General features: G+C 45.1%; 2 protein-coding genes across 10 annotated transcripts in view; one reads left to right on the forward strand and one right to left on the reverse strand.

Moving 5' to 3' along the window:
- The window catches only part of LOC133747075 (zinc finger protein 260-like), an 85731-nt gene that overhangs the window by 44959 nt on the left and 16831 nt on the right, over positions 1-23941 (reverse strand). For 3 of the 5 annotated variants that reach the window (XR_009864267.1, XM_062175214.1, XM_062175212.1), the window contains exons 1-3: positions 10638-10723; positions 9320-9399; positions 1111-1240 (exon numbers count right to left, since the gene is read on the reverse strand). The exons of 1 other annotated variant lie outside the window; for it this stretch is intronic. The gene's annotated coding sequence lies outside the window, so the exon portion shown is untranslated. Of the gene's footprint in view, positions 1-839; positions 975-1110; positions 1241-9319; positions 9400-10637; positions 10724-23941 lie in introns of those variants that run through there. One more of the 5 variants, XR_009864266.1, reaches the window with a different exon arrangement.
- The window catches only part of LOC133747076 (zinc finger protein 260-like), a 313614-nt gene continuing 313464 nt past the window's right edge, over positions 23792-23941 (forward strand). For all 5 annotated transcript variants that reach the window (XR_009864268.1, XM_062175218.1, XM_062175219.1 and 2 more), the window contains exon 1: positions 23792-23860. The gene's annotated coding sequence lies outside the window, so the exon portion shown is untranslated. The remainder of the gene's footprint in view (positions 23861-23941) is intronic.

The raw sequence follows: 23941 nt of genomic DNA on the forward strand, positions 1-23941 counted from the left end.
AGACCTGACAGTCATGCAAACCTTACCACAACCTAGTACTGTGTAGAATAAATCCTTTAAATATAAAGACAATCTTATTTCACAGCGGAGGAAGAACTAGAGGGGTAAAATAAGTTGCTAATGTCACTTAGCTCTTTTGGTACAGAAACAAGGAAGGGTCTCAGCTTTATGCCACTTGCCTCAACTAGATGAGCCTGCAATTTTAAAGACACTCATCTTGGGCTCCTTGAGTTTAAATGAATTTTCCAAGGTTACATGACAAAGAAGCACCAAAGCCAGAAGTAAAAATTATTGCTCTCATCTTTCTCTTCCTTATCCACTATGGAAGTCTGATTTACAGTTGTAAATTATTCTAATATCATTTACAACCAAGAAGCATTATTTTTTGCTAACTTTAACAATGAAACTATTTTTAGCCATTGAGGAATTTATTTTAATGGAAGATATAGACATACTTTTTTGTTTTGTTTTTTTAATTGGAGATGCAAAGAGACAAACAAGTAGACAGAGAAGTGGTATTCACCCTCTAGTTCACTGCTCAAATGTCCACAGTGGCCCGGGCTGGCCCAGGAGCAGGGAACCCCATCATCTGAGCCATCACTTGCTAGCTCTCAGGGTTTGCATTTCCAGGGAGTTGGAGTCAGGGGCTGGAACTGGGAATCAAACCCAGAAACTCCAAAATGGGACACAGGTATCTAAACCACAAGGCTACACCCTGGCTTCCAGACTTGTTTTTTCATGAGTCATCTGAAAATGAAAGTTAATTTGGACCTGAAATCAAAGGCTCTGGAGTCCTCAGGTGTGTGTGTCTATGCATGAGAGTTAGTTAGGTTGCCCAAGCAGAGTCTGCAGTTTAGGGAGAACAGCAGAGTGAAACGTGTGTCAGAGGATGTCAGCACTGGAGAGGTGGCTGTGCTCTAGTCAGAGGCTGAGGAGGGCGAGTCCACAGAGAGCAGCAGCACCAAGGGAGTATGCTAGAAGGTAGGGAGAAAAAAGGTTGAAAAACAAATATGTTAAAAAGATTTGTTTATTTATTTGGAAGACAGAGTTATAAAGAAGGTGAGACAGGGATGGGGGAGGGAGAGATCTCCCATCTGCAGATTCACTCACCAAATGGTCACAATGGCTGGGACTGGGTCAGATCAAAGCTCGGATCTGGAACTCCATCCAGGTCTCCCTCATGGTGGCAGGGACTCAAGAATTTGGGTTGTCTGCTGCTTCTCAGATGCACTGCAGAGAGCTGGATGGGAAGTAGCATCACGGGCAATGGATTATCCTAATGCATCACAACACTGGCTCCAACAAATGAAATTAGGTAAAAAAAATTAGGTAAAAAAATTCAAAATGCCAGGGAAACATCAAATAAAATGTCAGGGATGAGCATCGTGGTCAGCAGGTTAAACCACTATTAGGAGGCATATATCATTCTTAAGTGTGAGGATGTGTTTTTTTTTTTAACCACTTTTGTACAAGAGAGTACCAAGATGAAAACTGTTCTCCAAGGAGTCTGATCTGTCACCTCACATAGGATAGACAGAGATTAGAAGAAACTGCAAGACAGATTACAAGTACAGAAAAGAGGAAACAAAAACTAGAATGATAGCATGAGGAAGGAATTGTAATCCATGTTTTGCAAGACCTCAAATCAAATATATGTACTGTGTATAGAAAAATAGAAATAAAAGCAAATATAAGAGCGTTTCAAAAAGTTTGTGGAAAATGAAATTAAAAGATTAGCTTATTCAACAAATTTTGAAATCTATGCATGTGAATGGTCTTCAAAAAGTTCATGGAAAATGCCTATTATAAAAAATGGTACATGATTTCAAAATAATTTTTAAAGAAAATATATTTAATTTTTTATTTATTTGAGAGGTAGAGTTACAGAGTGAGAGGGAGAGACAGAGAGAAAGGTCTTCCTTCTGCTGTTTCACTCCCCAGATGGCCGCAACGGCTGTAGCTGTGCCAAATTGAAGCCAGGAGCCAGGTGCTTCTTCCCAGTTTTCCATGTGGGTGCTGGCGCCCAAGTACTTGGACCATTTTATACTGCTTTCCCAGGCCATAGAAGAGAGCTGGATTGGAAGAGGGACAGCTGGGACTAGAACTGGCACCCATATGGGACGCCAACACTGCAGGTGGAGAATTAACTATTTGCTTATTTTTACAAAAGACAGTTACAGGGGGTGAAAAGGGGAGATACAGATCTTTCATTTTCTGGTTCTCTCCCAAAATGACCACAAGAGCCAGGACTGGCCCAGGCTGAAGATGGGAATCCGAAGTCCATCTGAGTCTCCCATAGGGGTGGTAGGGGCTCTTCTTCTGCCAAGAGCATTAGTAGGAAGCAAAATAGCCAGGACTGCAACTGGCACTCAAATATGGGATGCTGGCCTCACATGTGGCAGCTTACCCTGCTGTGTCACAAAGATGGTCATTCAAAATAAATTCTTGAGGGTTAAGCCACCTTTTGCAGGGCCAGCATCCTATATGGGTAGCAGTTTGAGTCCTGGCTCCACTTCTGATCCAGCTCCCTGTTAATGTGCCTGGGAAAGCAGTGGAAGACAGTCCAAGCGCTTGGGCCCCTATACCATGTGGGAAACTCAGAAGAAGCTCCTGGCTCCAGCCTGGCCATTTGGGGACTGAATCAGCAAATGGAAATCTCTCTGTAACTGACTTTCAAATAAATAAATCTTTAAAAAACATCCTTGTGCACTTAAAAGACCTCTTGCAATCCAAGTGCATGGTTACTTGTTCAGCAAATGCTGATTCAGGTGCAAGAAGTGCTGGTATCAGGGATGCCTTGGTAAAGAAGTAGTGGTTTGGAAAGGTCACTTAAGAGGCCTTTATGTAGAATGCAGGCAGAGGTGTGTTAGAGTTTAATAGATAGTTTTGGTTTAAAAATTACATATTGGGGCTGGTGCTGTGGCCTAGAGGGTAAGTAAGGCCAGCAGTGCCAGCATCCAATATAAGCACTGGTTTGAGGCCTGGCTGCTCTGCTTCCAATCCAGCTCTCTACTGAGGCCTAGGAAGGCAGTAGAAGATGGTCCAAGTCTTTGGGCATCTGCACCCAAATGGGAGACCTGGAAAAATCTGGCTCCTAGCTTTGGATCAGCCCAGCTCTGACCATTGTGACCATTTAGGAAATGAGCTAGTGGACAGAAGACCTCTGTCTTTTTCTCTCTGCTTCTCTGTAACTCTGCCTTTCAAATAAAATAAATCCTTAAAAAAAAAAAAAAACTTAAACTAATTATGTATTAACTTCTAACTGGGAGATCAGTAATTAAGTCAAGGTACAGTTAGTCATTTAGACAGGCATCTAGTCAGCCAGTAATGATGACCTTGTTTCATTTCTAAACACAGAAATTATTTTAAATGGCTTTAGAGATATACTTATCAAAATAACATGTGTAGGACTCCCTGGGGCAGCATGGAGGCTGCGGGGGAATGCAGAACACCTGAACCAGTGAGCCCTGGGCAAAGTGTTATGAAGCTGATACAGACTCCCAGTCTTTAGATGATAGACACATGGTTCACAAATGGAAACAGAAGAAAACTGCCTGAGTAGTATAGTAATAGGAACAGGCACAGAACCCTGGTGTTCCTGGGAATGGTCCTTTTGGTCCTCTGCCATTACTTCCCCTTAGCAACAGGCAGAGCCTGCAGCCTTCTGCCACCTACCCTCTCCCCACATAAAGGAAGAGTTGGAGGGGCCTATGGAAGTGGTGCATCTTGGGAGGCTGAATCTCCAGAAGAGAGGGCAGAGCAGGTACGGAGCTCACCTGGCAGTGCCTGGGGACAGTTTCCCCACTACTGCATTTTAATGGGGACAGCAAAACCCTTACCATCCCCCCCCAACACACATACACTGCAGAGGCTTAATTGGTGAATCCTTCCAGACAACAGTGATTGGGCCAGGAGCTAAACACAGCAACTTCCTCTAGAACTGTGCTGGGGGAACAGTTCCCACTCAGATGGAGGGAATGGGGACAGGCTACACCCCCCCACCAAACACAGGTCAGGTCATAAGGCTCTCACCAGCTAGCAGCTCTCTGGTCTCACCTCCCTAGTCTTTGTAGCTGACAAGCTCTTCCCAAGCTTGCTGCCTGGGAGAGATACACTCAGATGTCACTTTCATGGAAAACCTAGGAGTTATTTTTTTTAAGATTTATTTATTTCTTTTAAAGAGTTACACAGAGAGAGAAGGAAAGGCAGAAAGAGGGAGAGGGAGAGAGGGAGAGGCCTTCCATCTGCTGTTTCACTCCCCAGTTGGTTGCAATGGCTGGAGCTGTGCCAATCCAAAGCCAGGAGCCAGAAGCTTCCTCTGGGTCTTCCCACACAGGTGCAGGGGCCCAAGGACTTGGGCCATCTTCTACTGCTTTCCCAGGCCACAGCAGAGAGCTGGATCAGAAGTGGAACAGCCAGGACTAGAACTGCCACCCATATGTGATGCTGGCACTGCAGGCAGTGGCTTTATCCATGACCCCACAGTGCCAGCCCCAACCTAGAAGTTCAAGTTGATATAGTGGACAGCACACTGTGGACCCCAAGTCTAACATAACCATGGGAAATGCTAATAGATTGTGTCACAGGCTGAGGGAGGTGACAGGCATGCTCTGCTGCAGAGCTGTGATGTAGGAGAAGGGACTCCAGACCAGGAGAAAGGGGACCCTGGGGTTCCCCGCCCTTCCTCTCCCCTCAGTGACCACTCTCCAGAACACCTCTTCTCTGTGGCCACAGACAGCTCTGAAAGCAGTGTCCTGGGGCAGGGAGGGAGGGTTGCAGGGAAGATCTCTGAGTAGTTGGTCCAGAGGGAGCATTCCTCTTAAAACATTACAGTCCTGTCTGCACCCACTCCGCTGGCCTTGATGGCCATTTGTCTATTAATGTCCCACTTCAGATGATACCTCCAACCTTTGCTATTGGACAGGAGGTGATTGGCAAGAAAATTCAACCTACAGTTTTAAAAGATTTATGTATTAGAGAGGACTTCCAATCACTGGCTCATTCCCCAAATGTCTGCAAAGCCAGGGCTGGGCTAGGCTGAAGCTAGGAATTCCATCCTGTTCCCTGACACGGGTGTCAGGAGCTCACATACTTAGGTTATCACCATTGCTTCCCAGGTGCGTTAGCAAGAAGCTCAACTGGAAGCAGAGGTGGGACCTGATTTCAGGTCCTCCAATATGGGCCATGGGCATCCCAAGTGGCAGCTTAACCCACTGTACCATAACACCCTCTACTTTGATATTATTTATTTATTTACATATTTATATGCTTATTTATTTGAGACACAGAAAGAGACCTTCTATCTGCCATTTCACTCTCCAAAGGCCTGAAATCTTTAGGTTTGGGCCACACTGAGGCTGGGATCAGAGAACTCAATCTGGTCTCCCCACATCTGCTGCCTCCCAGGTTGCACATTAGCAGGAAGTTGGAATTGCAAGTGTGCCAAGACTTGTGCCAGGCACTTTAATTTGGGATGAAAGTTTCTCAAGAGCCGTCTTAACCACTGGGCCAAGCACTCACCCCCCACCTCAGTTTTTAAAGAAAGACAAGGGATTCCATTCTCTTTCTATTACCCATAAATAAGAGTATGGATAATCTCAATTGCTTGCTCCAAGCCTAATTCCTTTTGCCACAAAGAGAATCAACTTCAGATAATGATAGTGCTGTGAGTCACAGAGTGGAGGTGAAAAGAGCCCATGTTCTCACTGACATCTCCAGCCATGGAATTTGTCGAGCCCAGGACCATTGTGTCTGACTCTCCTTCCTCATTGTTCAAGCTGGTTGGAGATGGGCTTTTAGTGACCTGAACTCAAAAACATCCCAGTGAAAACACCATGTACTCTCTACAAGATGTTTGTGAGAAGGATTTTGAACTAAACTATCCACGGTCACCTAATAGGCCACTAAAGAGTTGGACTCATAATTTTGTCTTAGTACAAGGTGTCCTAACTGAGGACAAAGCCACCAGGATTTCCTCTGTTTGATTCATCTTACATTTGAGGAATTTATTACAGTGCCTAAAAAGGGGTGCAGGAACCTCAGTTTTCCCACTCAGCTGTGTGGCCCTGAGAAAGGTATTTAGATTCTATGGGCTCCACTTTCTCACCTGCCCATGGAGAGTATCACAGTGCTTGTTTAGAGGGTTATTGTCGGTATCAAAGGAATAAAATGACTCGTGTGTTTTAGAGTTTATGCCAGCTATGAGTAGCACACAAAGTAAATATTTAAAAGTGTAGCTTAGGGGCCAGCATTGTGGTATAGTGGGTTAAATCACAGCCTATGATAGGCATCCCATAGGGTGACAGTTCTAGTCTTGGCTGCTCCACTTCTGCTGGAGCTCCCTGCTAATACACCTGGGAAAGCAGTGCAGAATCCAAGTACTCAGGTCCCTGCACCCAGGTGGGAGGCCTGGATGAAGCTGCTAGCTCACAGTTTCAGCCTAAGTCCTAGTAGCTGCAGCTATTTGAGGAGTGAACCAGCAGATGGAGGATACCTCTCTCTGACTTTTCTTTCTCTGTAACTCTGCCTTTTAAATAAATAATGTCTAAAAAATAAAACCACCTGTAGCTTAACACTTCTCTCACATATAAGGATTCAAAGATATTCATTCCAGGAGGGGCTCCTTTGCCTTGTTGCCTCATCCATAAGGTTCCCTCATGGGACCAAATGGTTCCTGCAGCTCCAGTCACCTGCTCTCCATCCCATCCAGAAGGACAATAGAATATTTCCTTGGGTCAGGCATTTCACCTCGCAGATAAGATGCACCTTTCCCATATCAGAGTGCCTAGCTTTGACTCCTGGCTGCAGCTGCCAATTCCACCTTCCTGGTAAGGTTCACCCAGGGAGTTACCAGTGATGACTCAAGTCATTGGGTCCCTTTCATCCCCATGGGAGAAATGGATTGGGTTATTTGCTCCTGATTTAGGGCTAGTCCCGTCCCAGCCCTTGTAGACACTTGAAAAGTGAACCAGCAGATGGGAGCTTTCTCCATGTCTACCTGTCTCCTTCTCTTTGCCTCTCAAATAAATAAAATTTTTAAAATACATTTCCTGGGAGTCACACATCATGGCAGCAGATGTGCCCAACAGAAAAAAATCAAGGAATCTGTTATGGGAGATGGGGAGGAAGTATCTAGCTTCTGCTGCCCCTGCAGAGGATGAGCCCAGTGATGTGGAATGGAGGTAGTATCCATACAGGGCAGGTGTTCTCTTTAAAAATCTCCACTCAGCCCAACACTCAGTCCCCAGTCCTCTGTCATCATATCCTTTAGGCTCATCAAGCATCCATTTATGCTGTAACTGAGCTAACATACTGTATAGACACACAAAATCTGGGTACTTTCACTATGAAGCCATGGTTGCCAAGTCACTGCCTATGAAGCTGCACCTGGTTCACAGGAAGCACTCAGCGAATCTTTGAAATTACTATCCTTGTAGTTAAAGAATTAGTTTCAGGCTAGCACTGTGGCATAGTGGGTAAAACCACCGCCTGCAGTGCTGGCGTCCCATAAGAACAGCAGTTTGAGTCCTGTCTGCTCCACTTCCAATCCAGCTCTCTGCTATGGCCTGAGAAAGCAGTAGAAGACAGCCCAAGTCCTTGAGTCCCTGCACCAATGTGGGAGACCTAGATGAAGCTCTGGACATTGTGGCCATGTGAGGAGTGAACCATTAAATGTAATACCTCTCTCTCTGCCTCTGCCTTTGAAACAAATGAAATAAATCTTAAACTAGTTCATTTTTTTTTTAATCAGGATCAGGAGGAATGGAGCTTGAATTCCTCCTGTACCAGTTATCAGCTGTGTGACCCTTGACAAGTCCTTAAACCACTCTATGTAGCAGCCCTGCTTATGTGTTTGAGAGCTGCATTTAGCTAGTTGCTTCAGGCATTCCTTTCTAAACTCAACATTTGTTTATAAATTTGACTTTTCTGTAACAAGTCTTGTAGGTCACAGCACTGTGATGTTCTTGTCACTACCTGAGAAAATGTTTCTCAACCTTATTCTTTTGTGTTCTGATACAAAGAACATGTCTTGGCAAGTAGTTGAGGCTCCAATAAACCAGAGGGATGCTCAGACAAAATAACAAACAGCCTAAAAAATATGCAAAACAGCTTAATCTAAATGTGCTCATCTTCCTTGGAGAGGTAAGGCAGCTAACTTTTATGATCATATGGCTTGGAAACATAAAAATAACTTTTTCATAAAAGGCCAAATCCATGTAACATGAAATAGAGAAGATGGTAGACAGATAATTTAGGTTTGTTATTGTATGCATAGTTATATGGTAATCCAATCTAAGTATGAATAAGATATGATTGAATGGGTTCAGTCAATTCATTTTTTATAATGAAAAGTTTAAGGATAGATCAATGTTTCCAGTAAAATCATGTCTGCTTTTGTTAGAATGAGAATGGAAGGGAGAGAGGGGAAGGAGAAAGAAATAGTGTCTGTATTTGTAGGAAGCTTGGGAATCACAGCTCCAGTGAAGGAGTGAGAGTCCAGTCTGGGTGTTGTAGAGGAAGGTGCATTTCCCTCTCCCATGTCCCCCATTCAACCCATGGGAGAGGAAGCTGAGTGCAATTAGAACATATCTGATTGTCTTCTAGAGTTTGCTCTGAAGTTATCGAAGTTGCTCCTTGCCCCTTTCCATGATTAATGGCTCATCAGGTGAAGACTAATTAGCAATGTGGTGAGTAGGTGCTCTCCTTTGGGAGATGCAATTTTCCCTACAACATGCATTGCCAGCAAGTTATCTAAGCATTAATCAAAACCTAAGTAGGAATAACAACAAAGTACTCACAAAAAAGTGTCCAGTAAATCCAAGCTTGTAAAGTTACTCAGACATCTAAGTACACAATCCTATGCAAGGGCCCCCTGATCAAAAGAACATATCTCATTCCCTTGTCACAGCTCTAACATTCTGTTTCTCATTTGTTATTGTGGCCCAGGTAAATGGAGTCTTACAGTAACATGCAAGCATTAGCAATATAAGATTGGAATTTCACAAAGAACAGCTCAGGGAGAACAGAATTTATACATCCAGAGTCTAGAACCCAAAAGGTTTTACAAGACCCAAGATGTTAGCAGTAAACGAAAGGCCTGGGGAAAGTGTTCTGAATGCATTACAGTTAGCAATGAAGTTTTTGTGTAGAAATAACAGCAAACTTATTTCAAATGGCTGAAATGTTAACACCAGAAAAAAAGAGAACTTCGAAAACTTTTTGCATGCATACAGAAACACAGAAAACACATTCAAAATCAAGATCTTGCACTGTATACCCTGAAACTCTTAACCAATGCAAACAGGAAGATGAACTGTACCTGTATCTTTGTGTAGAATCAAGAAGGAAGGACTGTCTGTTGCTCAACCACCTACATCCACACCTGAGCAGCTTCTGGACCTGTAGGGAAGATGTTTTAGAAAGGGAAATATGTGATCAATGCCATATTTCTGACACCCCCACCTTCCTTATGAGCACAGAAGCCATCATTTTCTTCCCCTCAAAGTACTTGTCTTCCCCAGACACAACTGATAGCATTTGTTTCCTATTCTTTTGTCAAAAAAAGAGGCCCCAGATTTCAAGATTTTGTTTTATAAGTCTATACCTAGAGTCCTCAGCGCCTGGGTTATTTTTGCTCAATTCCATGCAAATTGAGTTTACAGTTCTGGTGTATGGGAAATGTTGCCAAATTAGCATCAACAACATACTATCTTTTTTTTAAGGTTTATTTTATTTATTTGAAAGACAGAGTTACAGAGAAGGTACAGACAGAGAGCGAGGTCTTCCATCCACTGGTTCACTCCCCCAGATGACTGCAACAGCCAGAGCTGCACTGATCCGAAGCCAGGAGCAAAGAGCTTCCTCCAGGTCTCCCACATGGGTGCGGGGGCCCAAGGACTTGGATCATCTTCTACTGCTATCTCAGGCCATAGCAGAGAGGTGGATTGGAAGAGGAGAAGCCAGGACTAGAACCGGCACCCATATGGGATGCCAGCACTTCAGGCCAGGGCTTTGACCTGCTGCACCACAGCACCAGCCCCAAAATATTTTCTAAATCAGAAAGATTTGACTGGAATAATGATCGTGTTTCTTTTCATTTTTTTTCTTTTTTTTTTTCCTGGATTTGCATTCTGACAATTTATTTACTCAAATATTTGGCCTTACTTGAATATGTAGGTGATTTTTAGTGAAATGTTACATAATTTCTAAGAAGAATGAGAATTTACTTTAACTGGAGTACCTAATGGAAAGCAGTGTGCAGTACATTGCACGTGTTCCAGCCCACATTTAGTTAACTGGTAAGACGGGCAAACAAGGCCTGAAGGCCGGAGCCGGCCTTGCCTCAACAAAAGGCCACAGCGCAGTCCACGCTCCCCGATCTCCCTCCGTCCTCTCCACACGACCTGGGGAGAGGCGGACTGCGCGCACACAGACGGAGAGGAGGCTCTGGAGGGAGCCAAGGCCGCTGGTGCAGGTATGGGGCCTGTCGCCCGTGTCCGGACCCGGCCCAGCCCTCAGCGGTGGGGTCCGCGGATGGAAGAGCTCACTGGGGGGAAGTCCAGGTCCCTCTGTAGCTGGTTCTGACAGGATCCATCCGCCCACCGCCCCTTCTGGGAAACCTGGCCCCACACACTCACCACTTCCCGCTCCCGAAGCCTCCGGCTTCCTCTTCTCAGAGCAGAGAAGGCCGAGCCACCGCAGGGATGCTCTTCCCACTGTAGTCTGGACATCACTAGGACACAGGGATCTCGCGAGATGATGAAGTGCTCCACCGCCCTCACCGGGGGGCCCCTGATTGGACAGCTGCAAAGCCAACGGGCATGAGGGGCGTCACAAAGACCATAGCCAATCAGCACGCTCGCTGGCTCAGTGGGCGTGGGGAGGTTGTTGCCAAGCAACCGGAGTGCTGGACTGGTTTGGGTGCCTGATTTCCAGGCGGGGTCACTGTGGCCTCAGGGCTCTCAGGACTTGCAGAGTTCCTGAGCTGCAGAAGCTGCTCAAGGTGAGTCACTGCTTACCGCGGATCATAGACTTCTGATCTTGTGTTTCTTCATATCCCGAACGATTTCTCCTTTGGGAAGTTTCTGTGATGTTCCTTTGAACAGTGTTTAAAGATATTGCGTGGTTAATCCTCTTGGTCCATTTCTCTTGTAGATAACGTGTTTTCTAGTCTGTCTTTTGTCTTTTTAATATTTCCTATGTGTTTCTTGCTGTTAATAATATTTAAAAAAGGCTTATTATTTGAAAGGCAGAGTTACAGAGAGAGAGAGATAGGGAAAAAGAGAACGGTCTTCCATCTGCTGGTTCACACTCCAGATGGCCACAAAGGTCAGAGCTGCACCAATCTGAAGCCAGAAGCCAGGAGCTTCTTCCAGGTCTCCCACGCAGGAGCAGGGGCCCAAGGACTTGGGCCATCCTCCACTGCTTTCCCAGGCCACAGCAGAGAGCTGGGTCAGAGTGGAGCAGCTGGGACTGGAACCGGCGCCCATATGGGATGCCCCGGTCATGAAATTTTACCCAGTCATCTCGATACCCTCACTTGTCAGTTGTATGTAGTTTGGGATGACATTGTATTGTTGTATGTAATGGTGTCATCTGGGTACATTGACAGAGTTCCTGGTTTATTTAGGGTTGGTGCTTGCTCTTTTTTGTTGTTGGATTTCCCTGTTAAGAGAGATGGGGGAGAAGGCAGGCATGGCTAGGTCTGTTCCCAGGAGAAAAGCTTTCACTGATCTTGTGTTAAGTAGTTTGCTGTAGGTCCATTTTAAACTATCTTGATCTCATACAGGAAGTCTCTCTTTTTTGCAGTTTTGCCAGAAGTTGATTTTTTTTTCCATCTGGATACTGAATTTTGTTAAATGCTTTAACACTTAATCTAAATGATCATGTAATTATCTCACATTTTCAACCTACCTGGATGATTTACAAGGTTTGTTTGACAGTGTTGAATGCCCTTTACTTTTTAATGTGTTTCACTTGTTATTGACCTGAAGTAGGCAGGCATACAGGTTGGAGTTGATCTGATTTGTGAACTGGAAGACCATGCCCCTGTGTGACCTCATGCTCCTACCTGATGCCTTGGCCATGCCCTTGTGTGGCCTCATTCCCCTGGGTTAAAAGCCTGAGGCACAGTGTGCCCAGGCTGCTCTTTTTCCCTGGTGTCTTGCTAGGAAGGGGCTTGCTGTAGCCCCACGCCTCCAGGGCACATGGCCTTCGGGCCATGTGCTCTGGGCTTCCTGGCCTAGATGCTCTTCCATATGGCTGGTTCCTGGTGCTCGGTAGGAACCCCTAATTACCTCTTTTTCTTAAATAAAGCTCTTACTCTCCTATGCATCTTTCTTACTAAATAAAAGCTTAAAACGTACCATGCTGCCTTGTTTATCTGTGCCGGTATTTAGAATTCTTCTCTAAATATTAGGCAAGAACCCTCTTGGGCTTATTAATATCGGGGATTTAGTAATAAGCCCGTGGTAAAATCGTAAGGCACCCCAAATTCTGGTAGTACATGTGGCACCCCGGCTAGCATTTCTATGGAACTTTAAGGGGCCACGTTTTAGTGTGAATTTTGGGGGGTCTTGTCCGATATCAGACCTACAATATTTTTCTATATGGTTGAATTCATATAATTTTTTGCTCAAGATATCACCTGTTTATGAAACAGAAGCTCATTAATTTCATAACCTGATGTTTTTGGCATTATATATATATAAAACACTGACTTCCCAAAAGTAATTCAAATATATTCTCTGTTTTTTTCTACTTGGAAAGAATTTGGGAAATTTAATTTTTTTTTCTTTCTTAAAGGTTTAGAATATTCCGTATGTTTGGGCCCAAAATTTTACTTGTGGGACTTTTGGTTGGTTGGCTTTTCAAAAATTTGATCATCTTATTTAAGTATGTAGAAGTTTTTCTGTTTCATGTGAAGGACTTCTGAAAATTTACCTGCTAAAAAACTAGGAAGTTTCAAGAAAGGTCAGTTAGTTTCTGGGTGAACAACCCTGACAATGGTCATGCCATTTTAACTACCCCAGCACCATCTTAGGGAACTCTAGTAAAACATTCCCTGGAAATTGGGCCGAAACCATAAGTCAAGGGCAGGCAGCTGCAGTTTGAGATAATGGCGCCAGATAAAGGCATGGGAAGCACCCAACCGCCCCTTATCTGTGGGTCCCGGCAGACGGCAAAAGTATGCAAGGTATTTTCTGCATGCCCCCACCCCATTGTCTTATTGAAACCCTGTAACCACGCTTTTTTCTGCTTCTGTATCCCCCGCTTCTGCTATCTCCCAGGTATATAAGCGCCCCCCAGACACTACTACGCACGCCTCTCTCCTGCCTCCCATTGAGTTGGGTCTGGAGACGGCGTCCGCGAGCGCTCATGAAATAAAGCCGCCTCTTGCATTTGCATCGTCTGGTCTGAGGATTTTTGAGTCTGGGGTCGCAATCTAAAGGGCCCAGCGGGGATTAGGGTCCTTCATTTGGAGGTCCCACCGAGATTTGACAACCCACGACTCAAGCCCTCAAAAGGCCAGCCGGAGATAAGGTAATCCCCCTCTCTGTGTAAGTGTCGTGTGTGTTTGTCTCGATTAGCGGCGCCTTCTGAGATTGTGCCTGTACAGGACCTGTATCTGTATCGGACCAGTGGGGGAGACAGACGTGTCCTAAGATCCCTGGTCTTACCTTGGAGGATGCTCCAACAGTGTTTTGGGGGGAAGGAGAGAGACCACGTCTTTCTCCTTCCCGGGGAGAGCCTGGCTATCGTGCCGCTCCCGTCTGAATATTTGAGTTTTCTGGTTTGTCGTGCCGTGGTTGTATGTGTTGTGTCGTTTGTTCTTTGTGTGTCTGTGTTTTTATTTTTATCTTCCCTGACTTTTTCCTTTTGAGACTATGGGACAGAAATTAACCACCCCCCTAAGTTTGACTCTAGGACGTTGGAAGGAGGTGCAGGAACAGGCTTATAACTAGTCCGTGGAAGTGAGGAGGCGAAAGTGGGTGACACTGTGTTCCTCGGAGTGGCCTACTTTCAACGTAGGATGGCCTTCTAACGAGTCTTTTTCCCATAGTCTCATCCTGCAGGTGAAAGACCGAATCTGCAAACCTGGTCAAGAAGAACACCCGGATCAGGTCCCCTACGTTACAGTATGGGAGGACCTGATATCGGAGCCGCCCTCTTGGGCTTCTCCCTTCTTGCAGGACAAGAAGGACATAAACCGCCCCCTCCTTCGGTTGTCCTGATGACTCCAGTCCCCACCCTGCGCCGGCGCCGCCCCCTACCTTTCCTGCCGTCTCTACCTTGTATCCCTTACAGGAGCTGAGAGAACAGAAGCCTCGGAGACCCTCCCCCCCTTGCTGCCGGACAGCCAGGGGGAGCTCCTGATGCTGGACCCTCTTCCTCCCTATGGACGTCAAGCAGCGAGGCACCCGCCGTCAGACTCTACCATGGAGTCTGAGGAGGGAACAACTCCCACTCCCGCTGACCCATTCTCATCACCCCCAAGCAGCCAATTGCGGTTGCATAGGGAAAGAGGGGAGGGGGGTGGTGGGGAATGGTCTTCCCAGGCTTTTCCCCTGAGGACAGTAGCTGGACAGATACAATATTGGCTGTTTTCCGCCTCTGACCTGTATAACTGGAAAACATATAACCTGTCTTTTTCACAGGATCCACAAGCCCTGACCGGACTCATAGAGTCTATTTTACTAACACATCAGCCTACCTGGGATAATTGCCAGCAGCTCTTGCAGACTTTACTAACCACTGAAGAAAGGCATAGGGTTTATTTGGAAGCCCGTAAAAACGTGCCAGGAAACGACGGGTGACCCACGCAGCTTCCAAATGAGATAGATAAGGCTTTCCCCTTGACTAGGCCTGACTGGGACTTTAACACCGTGGCGGGAAGGGAAAGACTCAGACTCTACAGCCAGATTCTCCTGACCGGTTTGAGGGGAGCGGGGAGGCGCCCCACGAATCTGGCAAAAGGTTAGGGCCATTGTGCAGGAAAGCAAGGAAACCCCAGCAGGATTTTTAGAAAGACTGATGGAAGGGAACAGGATGTACACCCCCTTCGACCCTCTGGCCCTGGACCGGCAGTCCGAGGTCATCATGTGCTTTATTGGACAGTCGGCCCCTGACATCCGGGTGTGCCTTCAGAGGCTGGAGGGGCTTCAGGGGTATATATTGCCTGATTTAATAAAGGAAACGCCCGAGGAAAGGGAAGACAGGCTAAGGCGGGAGCAGGATCGAAAGAAAAAAACGGAGGGAGAAGCGTAGAGGGAAGGAACTGACTAGGATCCTGGCCACCGTAGTTTCCAAAGCAGAGCAAGGGAGGACCAGGTCAGGAAGGGACCCGGGAGACCGGCAAAGGCCCCGTCTTGACCGAGAACAATGCGCGCTGGGCAAAAGAGTGCCCGAGGAAACAATCTCGTCTGAGATCCGTTCCTGTACTATCTCTAGAGAATGAAGACTAGGAAGGGGATCCAGTGGTGCACGACTGCCATCAAGTCCTTGCTGAAATCCACGGGACTCGAGCCGACCTGACTGACATTCCCCTGCCAAATGCGGACCAACCTGGTATACCGACGGGAGCAGCTTCCTGCAAGACAGCAAGAGAAGAGCCAGGGCAGCGGTGGTGGACGGCCGGACAAGGTCAGTAGTCTGGGCTTCTGCCCTGCCCCCCGGAACCTCCACTCAGCGGGCAGAGCTGATCGCTCTGACCCAAGCACTCTGCGCAGCCAAGGGAAAGCGGGTGAACATCTACATGGACAGCAGGTACGCTTTTGCCACTGCCCATGTCCATGGGGAAATCTATAAGCGAAGGGGGCTCCTGACCTCCATGGGAAAGAACATTAAAAACAAACAGGAAATTTTAAACCTCCTAGAGGCCCTGCACCTGCTGTGAGAACCTAGTATCATCCACTGCTTGGGCATCAGAAAGGAGGGGGTCCCGTGGAGGAGGGCAATCGGCTCGCAGACAAAGTGGCTAAAGAGGCAGCCTTGACTAGCCAACTATTGGCTGTAAAGGACTCTCTTAATGCAAGATGGACAAGGGTATTTCATCATTGGACTGGACACTCTCCTTCGACAAATTACTGAGGCCTGTGTACCCTGTGCTAAAATAAACCCCAAGCACCTCAAACCCCCAGAGGGGGCCAGGATCAGAGGGGCACGACCTGGCGTAAACTGGGAGGTAAATTTTACAGAGATTTGCCCCGGCAGGTATGGAGTTAAATATCTTCTAGTATTTGTAGACACCTTCTCAAAATGGACAGAAGCCTTCCTGACCAAGAAAGAAACCACGCTGGTAGTAGTCAAGAAAATCCTAAAAGAAATATTCCCCCGATTTGGACTACCAAAGGTACTGGGGTCAGACAACGGGCCGGCTTTCATCTCCCGGGTAAGTCAGATGGTGGCACAGGTGTTGGAAATAGAAAGTTGCATTGTGTTTATAGGGTAAGTCAGATGGTGGTACAGGTGTTGGAAATAGAGTAAAAGTTACATTGTGCTTATAGACCGCAGAGCTCGGGTCAGGTAGAAAGAATGAATAGAACTCTTAAGGAAACTTTAACAAAACTGGTCATGGAGACTGGCACTAGGGACTGGGTCAAACTGTTACCTATGGTGCTGTTCCGGGTTCGAAACACCCCCTCAGCCTTTGGCTTGATGCCCTATGAAATCCTGTATGGGGGGGGCCCCCACCCATTGCTGATCTGTTAGGTCCCAGCATTGATTCCTATGCTACCTCCCCTGGCTTGCAGACGCGGCTACGCGCTTTGCAACTAGTCCAGGAGTATGTCTGGAAGCCACTAGCAGCAGTCTGTCAGCCCCAGAACATGGGAACTCCACACACCTTCCAGATCGGGGACCAGGTCTACGTGAGGAGACATCAGGTGAAAAGCCTCGAACCTCGCTGGAAAGGACCCTTCACCGTACTTTTAACAACTCCCACAGCGGTCAAGGTGGACGGCATAGCTGCCTGGGTGCACGCCGCACACATCAAGAGGGCAATTCCAGAGTCCCCAACGGAGGATCAGACCCCGAGACAACCGGAAACGTGGAAATTGCAACGCACACAAACCCCTTAAAGATAAGACTCTTTTTAAAACTGTGTAATACTTGAGACAACTGTAATAGTTTAATTAGAATCTGTTTTGCTGTTATTTGAGAGCCTTTACCCTTCCTTTCAATACCATCCCCTGGCTAAAGTTCATTCCAGAGGGGATGCAGATTTGGATGTAATCTCTCTGCCCCAGGCATTGCAGAAAACTGCTGGCTCTGCTTACACCAGGGACCTCCCCTCCCTCTTGCTGTTTTCCTGCCACTTAATAATACCCTTGGGTTTAATAGCTCTGTTAATTGCCCTCCCGCACAGCCTTTCCCTGTCCTTCCTGTTCCAATGGCCTAAAAATGATTCCTTTAACATTAATATGGCCTATACCATTTTACCGGCAAGTTGGACTGGTAGCTGTGCATATGCTATGCTTCTGTCCAATGTAGACATTATTAGTGGAGATACCCCTGTCCCGATTCCTTCCTTCGATTATATTGCAGAAAGACAAAAACGAGCTGTACAATTCATTCCTATATTGGCTACATTGGGAATTTCCACAGCTATGGTTACAGGATCCGCAGGACTGGGAGTTGCGGTCCAAAACTATAAAGATTTGTCCCAACAACTTATTAATGGTGTACAATCCCTATCCTCCACCCTTCAGGACCTCCAACACCAAATCGATTCCCTAGCAGAAGTGGTCTTACAAAACTGTAGGGGCTTAGACTTGCTTGCCGCCGAACAAGGAGGTATTTGTTTGGCTTTGTAGGAAAAGTGCTGTTTTTATGCTAACAAGTCCGGCATGGTTCGCGATGATCTGGAGCATCGATCTGGAGCATCGCCGCCATGCCATGGCTAAAAACCCCCTGTGGACAGGATTCAATGGACTGCTTCCTTACTTGCTACCACTTCTAGGCCCCATTGCTGGTTTGCTTGTTACACTATCTGTGGGTCCTTGTATTTTTAATAAGCTGATGTGGTTTGTTCGTGAACGCCTTTCAACCTTTCAGGCTCAGAGTGCTAAAAACCGCGGAATTTAGCCTGTAAATTTTAGGATTAAAATTTGTACAAAAACAAAAAGGGGGGGAATGAACAACCCTGACAATGGTCACGCCATTTTAACTACCCCAGCACCATCTTAGGGAACTCTAGTAAAACATTCCCTGGAAATTGGGCCGAAACCATAAGTCAAGGGCAGGCAGCTGCAGTTTGAGATAATGGCGCCAGATAAAGGCATGGGAAGCACCCAACCGCCCCTTATCTGTGGGTCCCGGCAGACGGCAAAAGTATGCAAGGTATTTTCTGCATGCCCCCACCCCATTGTCTTATTGAAACCCTGTAACCACGCTTTTTTCTGCTTCTGTATCCCCCGCTTCTGCTATCTCCCAGGTATATAAGCGCCCCCCAGACACTACTACGCACGCCTCTCTCCTGCCTCCCATTGAGTTGGGTCTGGAGACGGCGTCCGCGAGTGCTCGTGAAATAAAGCCGCCTCTTGCATTTGCATTATCTGGTCTGAGGATTGTTGAGTCTGGGGTCGCAATCTAAAGGGCCCAGCGGGGATTTGGGTCCTTCAGGAACTGCTGGAGGCTATGTTTCACTCCTGAAGGAGCTCATGTAGAATGGCAGCATCACCAGCAATGTGCACCTGGCACCCTGGGCTCAACAGACTCAACAGGCTTCATTATGTTGTTCTTTGAAATTAACAAACTTCCCCAGCAACTTCCAGAGGCTTAAAAATTGAGTAAAAAGGGGTGTTTGCACCTGCCCAGTTTCCCAGTTGTCTTAAGAGTGTACGCTTGCTGCTGCTGCTGCTGCTGCTAAGCCAGCACCCAGACCTGATAATGGCCATCTCCATGGTCCATCTGCACATCCTGCTTGGTGCTGCATGCCCTATCAGCTTTGAAAAGCAAACAGCAACAGGTGTACTCATACAGGACCACAGAGGAGGATGGCATCACTGATCTGGGCACCCCCTGGGCTCTGCCAGTGCAACCCTGGAAACTCCTGGTCTTTTCCAGTCTCCATGACTTCACCTGTTCCACATGTGCTATGGTGGACATTATGTAGAGGGTATCCTTACACACCAGCTTCTCTCACCTTTTAAAAATTAGACTCTAGGGTTTGGCACTAGGCCTGAGGTGCCAGCATCCTGTATGGGTACAAGTTCGAGTCCCAGCTGCTCCAATTCCAATCCAGTTCCCTGCTGATGGCCTGGTAAAGCAGTAGAAGATGGCCCAAGTGCTTGGGCTCCTGCACCCACATAGGAGTCCTGGAAGAAGCTCCTGGTTCCTGGCTTTGAATCAGCTCAACCCAGCCATTGTGGTCATTTGGGGAGTAAACCTGTGGATGGAAGACCTTTATCTCTGTCACTCCCTCTCATGGTCTGCAACTCTACCTCTCAAATAAATAAAATCTTTCAAAAAAAGAAAATTTACAGAATTTTCATCCAGTTGATGAAGACACAATGAAAAAGTTAACCATATTGGGCTTTTGTTCTCTGTACTAAGATTGGCTTACACTACAACATCATTGATGTATATATGACATAGAAATAAAAGATAAACAATGGAGGGCTGGCACTGTGGCATAGCAGGTAAAGCTGCATTCTGCAATGGCTGTGGCTGGGCCAGGCAAGCTTCTTGCAGGTCTGCTACTTGGGTGGCAGTGGCCCAAGGACTTGGGCCATCAGCTGCCTTCTCAGGCACATTATCAAGGAGTGGATCAGAAGTGAAGCAGCCAGGTCATGAATCAGCACTCATTAGGGATGCTCACACTTCAAGTGTCAGTGAAACCTTTTATGCCACAGTACTGGTCCTGGTTTTCTTTATTTAGAATTGTTTAATTTTATAATTATTTTATCAATCGTTTCTTTTTTCAATTTTTGATATATATTGTTCTCATTTTCAATTCATTTTATCTAGTATGTATTCCCATTTAGTTTCATAAAATTTAACATGAGAATGATTTAGCAGTGTGCATTGTTTCTGTAACTTTTAAATTTTCATGAAACTTTAAGAAATTATAAGAATAGTATCAAGTGTTCTTGGTTACCCATTACCTAGATTTACAAGTTAATCCCTGAAATTGCTTGTTCTCTCTACAGGCGCATCACACACAAACACACACTATACTTGTTTTATCTCTATTGTTTGGAAGTGAATTGCAAAGTTTTTGCCACTTTCCCCTTCAACTGTTCACTATATAATATTTTCTAAGAATGAGAGTATTCTCAATTCATAATACAGTAATTAAGAAACTATAACAGTTTGATAATAGTGTTACTTATCCCCAAACTCTATATCTGAGTTTTCCACTCATTCCAGTAATGTCCTTTACAGCAGTTTACTCTCTTCTATGTACCACTCCTGTTCCCATTTAGCATCACACATTGAATTTAGTTACCAAGAATTGTTGTCTTTCTTTTTATTTCATTAACTGGATAAGCCAGTTAACTTGGATTTGCCTTATGATTCTCCACACCACATTCAGGTTGTGATTTTGTGTCAGAACTACCCCATAAGTGATATTGTGTCCTTCTCAGCACATTGGATCAGGAGATACATGATGTTGACTTGCTCTTTCTTTGGAGATGTTAATTTCATAATTTCTTAAGGTGATACCTATCATGTTTCTCTACTGTGGAATTGGTAGTTGTCTATTTGTAATAAATAGTGGTGAAATACTTTGAAACTGTAATTAAATTATTAGGAAAATTTCAGCCATCCATTTTAGTATTTATTGATAATTATTGTCTGGCTCTGTTATTACTAGCATGTTTTCTAACTGGCTGTTTTTACAGTTCCCATTATTTTGTTAGTATTAATTGGTTGTTATTATAATTTATTTTTTTAAAGATTGATTTACCTTATCTAAAAGTAAGTGGAGTCTTCCAACTGCTGCTTCACTCTTCAAATGGCCACAAAAGCCAGGGCTGAGTGAGGCCATAACCAGAAGCCAGGAGCTTCATCTGGGTCTGTCACATGAGTGCAGAGGCCCATGTAGATGGCCATTCCACTGCATTCCCAGGCACACCATTAGGGAGCTTGATTAGAAGTGGAGCAGCCAAGATTTCCATCTGTATTCATATGGGATGCTGCATTGCAGGCAGCAGTTTAACCTGATAACAGTGGTAGTCTTACTTTAATAAAAGTGTTCCCTTCTCCTCCAACTATTTATTCACTTTTATAACAATAGAAGCTAATAGCATTTTATTTTACTCAACAAATTAAAATGTGCTACTATTTAAATACTTGACTCCTGTATTTGACCATTGGTAGCCATTCAAGCTGGTTTCTGTATCCTTTTGAATTCTCTCCATTAATCTAATCATTTCCTTATTTATGGCATGATTAAATGTTCCAATGTCATTTCTAAATACTAGTCTCTTTCTTCAGTCTGGAAGAAATCATTGCACTATAAACCTGTTTCCTTGCAATGAAGAATCCAGAAAATAAGATGTAGGTGAAAGGATTACAGCATTTATTTTAGTCTAAATCATATTTAATCTTAATCCTATAATTCCTTCAATTCTAGAATATATAAGCATGTAGATTTAGGATGCAACATAAAACAGTGACGAGAGGTCACAGTTATATGAAGAGTGACACTGGAGCAAACACATGGGGTTTCCGGCACAGGAAAGAAGATATATGAAGCCTGGTATGGTTGCAGGCTCATGGGGATGGAGACACTGGGGCAGACAGGGTCTAAACTTACAGGGTTTGCAAATATATGAGAAAATTAAGGGGGTATGGATACAGTGCTTAGAGAAAATGCAAATCCTTAAGTGAATATGTTAGGACACTGAAATCTCAGCTACCTTCTCAAGAATTAAAGAGGAAAAATGCTGAAAGAATATTTAAATAAAGGCAGGACACAGATGCAACAGACATCAATGAAATGTTTCTAGTCACAAAAGTACTACAGAAACATGTAAGGAAAACCATATTTTAAAAGTTAAGAAAATTATTAAGCCAATAACCAATTTCAGGAAATTAACACAGGGCCATTCTTTATAGAACATACAGAACTTAGCAAGACACTAAGAGGATATTGTTAAATTCTTAGAAGTAAAAATTTTACTCCAGAGTTGAAAATCTGTTACATTTTGAAAATCAGTCTCCCAAATCACAAATATAGCATGAAACAGAAAAACTTCTACATACTTAAATAAGATGATCAAATTTTTGAAAAGCCAACCAACCAAAAGTCCCACAAGTAAAATTTTGGGCCCAAACATACGGAATATTCTAAACCTTTAAGAAAGAAAAAAAATTAAATTTCCCAAATTCTTTCCAAGTAGAAAAAAAACAGAGAATATATTTGAATTACTTTTGGGAAGTCAGTGTTTTATATATATATATAATGCCAACAACATCAGGTTATGAAATTAATGAGCTTCTGTCTCATAAACAGGTGATATCTTGAGCAAAAAATTATATGAATTCAACCATATAGAAAAATATTGTAGGTCAATAACAAGTGAAACACATTAAAAAGTAAAGGGCATTCAACACTGTCAAACAAACCTTGTAAATCATCCAGGTAGGTTGAAAATGTGAGATAATTACATGGTCATTTAGATTAAGTGTTAAAGCATTTAACAAAATTCAGTATCCAGATGGAAAAAAAAATCAACTTCTGGCAAAACTTCAAAAAAGAGAGACTTCCTGTATGAGATCAAGATAGTTTAAAATGGACCTACAGCAAACTACTTAACACAAGGTCAGTGAAAGCTTTTCCCCTGGGAACAGACCTAGCCATGCCTGCCTTCTCCCCCATCTCTCTTAACAGGGAAATCCAACAACAAAAAAGAGCAAGCACCAACCCTAAATAAACCAGGAACTCTGTCAATGTACCCAGATGACACCATTACATACAACAATACAATGTCATCCCAAACTACATACAACTGACAAGTGAGGGTATCGAGATGACTGGGTAAAATTTCATGACCGGGGCATCGCATGTGGGCGCCGGTTCCAGTCCCAGCTGCTCCACTCTGACCCAGCTCTCTGCTGTGGCCTGGGAAAGCAGTGGAGGATGGCCCAAGTCCTTGGGCCCCTGCTCCTGCGTGGGAGACCTGGAAGAAGCTCCTGGCTTCTGGCTTCAGATTGGTGCAGCTCTGACCTTTGTGGCCATCTGGAGTGTGAACCAGCAGATGGAAGACCGTTCTCTTTTTCCCTATCTCTCTCTCTCTGTAACTCTGCCTTTCAAATATAAGCCTTTTTTAAATATTATTAACAGCAAGAAACACATAGGAAATATTAAAAAGACAAAAGACAGACTAGAAAACACGTTATCTACAAGAGAAATGGACCAAGAGGATTAACCACGCAATATCTTTAAACATTGTTCAAAGAAACATCACAGAAACTTCCCAAAGGAGAAATCGTTCGGGATATGAAGAAACACAAGATCAGAAGTCGATGAGTTAGCAGTGACTCACCTTGAGCAGCTTCTGCAGCTCAGGAACTCTGCAAGTCCTGAGAGCCCTGAGGCCACAGTGACCCCGCCTGGAAATCAGGCACCCAAACCAGTCCAGCACTCCGGTTGCTTGGCAACAACCTCCCCACGCCCACTGAGCCAGCGAGCGTGCTGATTGGCTATGGTCTTTGTGACGCCCCTCATGCCCGTTGGCTTTGCAGCTGTCCAATCAGGGGCCCCCCGGTGAGGGCGGTGGAGCACTTCATCATCTCGCGAGATCCCTGTGTCCTAGTGATGTCCAGACTACAGTGGGAAGAGCGTCCCTGCGGTGGCTCGGCCTTCTCTGCTCTGAGAAGAGGAAGCCGGAGGCTTCGGGAGCGGGAAGTGGTGAGTGTGTGGGGCCAGGTTTCCCAGAAGGGGCGGTGGGCGGATGGATCCTGTCAGAACCAGCTACAGAGGGACCTGGAC

Source organism: Lepus europaeus, chromosome 18 (genome assembly GCF_033115175.1).
Source record: "Lepus europaeus isolate LE1 chromosome 18, mLepTim1.pri, whole genome shotgun sequence".
NCBI lineage: Eukaryota > Metazoa > Chordata > Mammalia > Lagomorpha > Leporidae > Lepus > Lepus europaeus.